Consider the following 6,000-nt stretch of genomic DNA (forward strand, 5'->3'; position numbering starts at 1 on the left):
ATCCCCGACACTCTCCGCTCCAGGCTATATATAGTAGAGGTCTTCGGCACTTTTGTATACACAACTTTTGGAGCCTGCTAGAGTTCCTAGTTCTAGTTCTAGTTGTTCCTAGTTGATCATTTAGAGTTGGATCTAGATCCTATAATCCTCACAATCAGAACCCCAGTGTGGTTTCAATATACTACCTGTAATTCTTCGGTGAGCTCTGCACGGCAAAGCGCAGTCCGATCATAAAAACCGTATGGTTGCAACTCATAGAGAGGTCGTGCTTTCGGTCTTCCATTCAAGCGACTGTTTCTGGGCGGTCTGTAGGATCGTTCATCTATGGTTAGAGGGAATTCAATTATGATCTACATTGACTCGTCTGTCGGAATTGGAGCTCCGCGGAACCAAACATGGTTCAACCTCTGGGCGCGTGTGAAGATCTGCCCTAGCTACCACCTCACACTCATCACCCCATGGCTTGGCCTTGCCTAGTTCGTGCGAGCGGGAAAAGAGAGGACACGATGGTTTACCCAAGTTCGGGCCACCTTGCGGTATAAAACCCTACTCCTGCTTTGCGGTCGATTGCCTCGCGAAGAGGATGAGGATGAACTAGTACAGTAGATGAGCTGCCTCGCGAGGGCTCTGAGGGTGAAAATGAATTGACCACCTCTACGGTGGAGAGTAGCCTATATTTATAGTGGCCTTGGTCCTCTTCCCTCACAGCTTAGGCGGGAAGGGATTCCACAACGGCCAATTTGAAAGGGGATAGGAAGTACATCTTATCCTGGCGAAAGGTGATCTTCGCTTGCAAAGCTTCTGGTCATGACGCAGTGGTGGGCTTGGCGATGACATCCGTCCTGCCGAGCTCATGGTCCTGGTCTCGTTGCAGCGGAAAGGAAACCTTGCCTCCTTAGCACCAAAGAGGAAACTGTCCTCCTCTGTGCCCGCTGGTGCCCGTCTGGCCTTGGTCGTCATGGCTCATGTCATTGCGAGCCACATGTGGCGAGGTGCCTGCATAGAGATCTCCGCTCCTCGGGAGGGAGGCTCGGGAAACTTTTCCTCGGGAGGTCTTGGTGCTGTACGCCCTGCAAGGCTAGGGGGCCCTGCGAGGGTCTTGCCTCTGGGGTCTTGTAGCTGGGCCGTACCAGGCCTTCGACGGGACCACGCGTTGGGCCGCAGGCAGGCAAGTCTGGGTACCCCCAATCCCGGAACACCGACATCGTCTTCCTCCGCTGAAACTCGAACTCGGTAATGATCTGATCCAAACCATTTATTGCATCTTCATAGTGTTCATGTGTGATCGTAGGGAACCTTTTTTTGTTTTCTACTATGCTTTCCAACAGTGGCATCACGAGTGGTTCTATGAGTTGGTGCAGGTTTCTATCTAGATGAAATGCCTATGTGAGGATTTGATGTTCTTGCTATGCTTCCCTCGAGTCGGTTCAGTTCATTGACCGCATGATGTCGCTTTGTACAAAGTTCTGACAATCGATCGGCTATGGCTGTCCACAATCTACTGAGAGTTCTTTGGGCTTCCACATAGTCGAGAATAGTGAACTATCGCAAACACCAGAGGGTGATGAAGAATGATCTTCTAGGGAGTCATGCCTATTGACAAAGTTCAGTGTGGTGCTAGAGATTTTTAATGAAGTCTCTTCCCTCACATACCCTGAAAGTTAATTTAGCAACAAGAATTATCGCCTCGGTGATGGACGTAAGTAGCTAGTGTTATCTGGGAACCCTAGACGCCATGTTTTTAAAATTTGCCAAAAGAGTTAGAGGATATCTAACTTTGGTTTTGCATGTTGCATGTGATGTGGTATAGCCTTCATCATGATAATGAGTTTATGTATGAGATGATTATATATTGTAATATTAAGTGGCATCTGCGCCGTAGTGTGGCATGATGCTGGAGCCAAGGGATTGTCATTTTTATATATAATAGAGGACTTCGGCACTTTTGAATACACAACTTTTGGAGCCTCTTCTAGTTCTGTAGTTCTAGTTCTGGTTGTTCCTAGTTGATCAATTAGAGTTGGACCTAGATCCTATAATCCTAAGAATTAGAAGCCTAGTGTGATTTTAGTATCCGACCTCTAATTCTCTAGTGAAGATTAGCTCTGGACGGTAGAGCGCAGTCGGATCGTAAAGATCGTACGCTTGTGACTCATAGAGAGGTCATGCATTCGGTCTTCCATTCGAGGGACTGTTTCTGGGTGATTCGCTGGATCGTTCATCTATGGTTCAAGGGAATTCAATTATGATCTACAGTGACTCGTCTGTCGGAATCAGGGCTCCGCGGAACCAAACAAGGTTCAAAATCTGGGCGCGTGCGAAGATCTTCCCTAGCTACAATCTCACGCACATCGTCTCACGACTTGGCCTTGCTGAGTTTGTGCAAGCGGGAAAACAGAGGACATGGTGGTTTACCCAGGTTCGGGCCACCTTGCGGTGTAAAACCTTACTCCTTTATAGTGGATTTCCTAAGCGAAAAGGATGAGGATGACCTAGTATAGTGGATGAGCTGCCTCGCGAGGGCTCTAAGGGTGAGAATGAATTGACCCCCTCTACGGTGGCCTTGGTCCTCTTCCCTCATAGCTTAGGCGGAAAGGGATCCCACAATGGCCAATTTGAAAGGGGACATGAAGTACATCTTATCCTGATGAAATGTGGTCTTCTCCTGCAAAGCTTCTGGTCGTGACACAGTGGTGGGCTCGGCGATGACATCCGTCCTGCCGAGCTCGTGGTCTTGGTCTCGTTGCACTGGAAAGGAAACCTTTGGGGGATTCCATGGGAACCAGCGTATGTCCTCGCCTACTTTGCACCAAAGAGGAAACTATCCTCCTCTATGCCCGCTAGCGCCCGTCTGGCCTTGGTCGTGATGGCTCACGTCATTGCGAGCCTCGTGAGGCGGGGTGCCTACATAGAGATCTCCGCTCCTCGGGAGGCAGGCTCAGGAAGCTGCTCCTCAGGAGGTCTTTTGTCGTTCACCTCGTGAGGCTTGGGGCCTTCGTGAGGGTCTTGCCTTAGGGGTCTTGGAGTTGGGCCATACCGGGCCATTGACGGGGCTACGCGTTGGGCCGCAGGCAGGCAAGTTTGGGTACCCGATGATCCTACAACACCGATAGTAGCCCCCGGGCCCAAGGCGCGCTCGGCCTGTGTCGTGGGAAACCACGGCCACCTATGGGGCCATGAGCCCCTTTTGGTTCTGCGGGGGGATGTGCACATTGCAGAAAGAGCGGAGAAGCGTAACACATCACGACAGAGATCACACGGGCGGTTTTACCCAGGTTCGAGCCGCCACGAGGTGTAAAACCCTACTCCTGCTTTGGTGGATTGATGGTGGAAAATGGTGGAGAAACACAGCGCTCTTGCCCAGGAGGGTTGCCTCGGGGCGAGAGTGGCTACGCGCGTATGAATGTGCGGGGGTCCGAATCCTTTCTACGGTTGCCATGGGCCTCCTTTTATATGTCAAGGGGTCACCACAGTGGCAAATCAGTCTTTACATAGTGATTAGATAGCAAACAATGCTATAATACCTAACTCTGCAGGCTGACAGAGTGCATTAAATGCGCCGCTCACTGTCACATCACAGCTTGCCCGGCAAGCGCTGCCAAGATGTTTTGCCAGCTTCGCCCCTGCTTGCTTGACACGTCTCAGGACGGGTGTCTCTTGGAGGTATTTTCTATAGGAAGTGGCTGCCATGTGGCAGGGAGCAGCCACTTAGTCACTTAGGAGCTTGACACTGCACTTGATCGACGACGTGCGTCGCTGTGAGGTGGTGTGGTGGAGTGATTTTCCTTCGTGAGCCCCGGCAGGCCTGCCGGGGCGATCCTGGAGGCTCGCTTCCGGGGTAACCCCAACCTCGCCAGGCTCGCTTGCCTGACAAGGGAGGTTCTTCTTGTAGTGGTATCTTGTTTCTCTGGCTAGTCTTGGTCTTCTTGATCTGCACTTTGATCCTTCAAAGAACTGATCCATCACGCTTTGATATGATCTTGGTGGTGTAATCTTGTTCTTGGGCCTGTGCACAGTCTCGGCAACGGACCCAGGGTTTGTTTCACCGGTAGGAGCCCCCGGACCTGGCCCGACTACGCTGTCGGACGTCGTCGGGGTAGGCCCTAACCAGTGCACAGGCAGGGGCGTAGAAGTGGTTGGCCCCTTGAGATCTTCTTTGCTTCTTCATTAACTTGAGAGCGGGTTTTTGCTCTGTTTTTTGGCCCTTTTCTTGTTCTTTTTGATTTATTGGTTCTTGCTCTGATTTTCTTTTTGGAGTGGATCTGTGGCCTTGCAACCTGGGAGATCATCATCATTTCTTCTCCCAAGTGGCTCATCATTCTCAAAACTTTCCCAAGATCATGTCATTTCCATTCCAGCCAAACCCTAAAATTCTTTTTTAAGGAATATTCCTTTCTCTATTAAAGGAATAGTCATGTTTGCCCTAGGTTGTGAAGCAACCTATATTTCTGTCACTCCCAAAATTCCCAAACAATTCTAATAATTTATTTGGGTCATATGTTGCTCAAATATGCCCAAACTTTCCTGTCCTAGCCCAAAAATAATTTCCCAATATTTAATCTTCATTTCTGTCCAGTGTGGTTTTCTGTGAAGGAAGTGCCACCTATCTACATCCAAATCATTGCCTCGTGCAAAAGTTCAACTTCATTTTCCTAGCCAACTTTCCTCAGTGATTTTTCAAAGTTTCTGTCAGATAGAAGGCATTGTCAAGGAAGTACGAGCTAGGAGTATCCAAATGAGTTGAAATTTTGCATACTCCTTCATGTGCTCATATTATCGCACTCCTCCAATTTTCAGCTCCACCCAATCATCTATGTGAGCACAGCTTCAATTCTTTAATTCTGTGAATATTTTCAGGTTGTGAAGCAAGTATAATTTATATTGCATCATTAATTCTGAAAAATTACCAGATCATGTCCATACCCAAATAACTTCTCTCCACAAAATTTGGGATCATTTCAGGAAGCCATTTCCTCTCCAAAATTATTTCAAGTTTCTGGACTGAGAGGATAGCGGTGCAGCAAGTACCATTTTGGCATGTCCAATTGGTATGAAATTTTTACAACATCTTCAGATGTCCAAATAATCATCCCATGCTAGATTTCAGCTCAAGTTGATACACCAGGTGAGTGCATCATCCAAATCCCTTTTCTGAACAAATTTTGGAGTTACAAGGCAACACTGTTGTTTTGTGCTCCATCTCCCCTCAAAACTCCCAGGATTATAGTTCTTCCTAAGATAAACACCTCAGACATCAAGTTCAGCACTTAGCTCTTCTCTGCTAATCACAAGTGTCAAGCCAAGTTTGCTGCAGAAAACTTGTGAAGCTTGTTTCTTTCTTTTCCGAGTGTTTGTGATCTTTTCATTGCTTCAGGGCTGCTTTGTCTTGCAGGGACTTCACCATAGACAACGTTGGCCTGTCTCCCGAGTCCTCTCCATGCTAGGTTGCGCGGTGACCACCGATTTGGCATGCTGTAGACGCGCCCAGAGAGTCGTTTTGCTTTGGGCCCTCCCCTGCTCGGTGTCTCAGTGTGCATGGGCGTGTTTATCAGGTCTGCCTCGTCGTCCTCTTCTCCCTGGACCCCTCTCCCCCTCATGTAGCTCGCTCGCTGGCGCTCGACGGCGCGCGCCCACGGACAATCTGTAGCCGGCCGTCGTCTTCCTCCTCTGGCCGTTTCCTCCACGTGCCCCCTTGGCCTCCTTTGCCCCGTGAAGCTTGTCATCGCTGCCTCATCGTGTTCCCGTGCCCTCCCTGTGATTGCTGAGCTCGACAGGGCCTCGGCCGGACTTGGACGGCGGCACTCAAGCTCGACCTCATCCTCCCCGCCTATTTATGTGGCTCCGGAGCGCGTCCCTCCTCACCACTCGCCTTCTAAATCACCCAGAACCCTGCCCAACCTCTCCATTGAGCTTGAGGAGCCCCCTGCCCCTCCCATTTCTGGCGCCGTTGCCGGGGAGTCTACACAAAAGTCAACATACCAAGTACCCATCTCACACCCT

This window comes from Triticum aestivum, chromosome 5D (genome assembly GCF_018294505.1).
Source record: "Triticum aestivum cultivar Chinese Spring chromosome 5D, IWGSC CS RefSeq v2.1, whole genome shotgun sequence".
Taxonomy (NCBI): Eukaryota; Viridiplantae; Streptophyta; class Magnoliopsida; order Poales; family Poaceae; genus Triticum; species Triticum aestivum.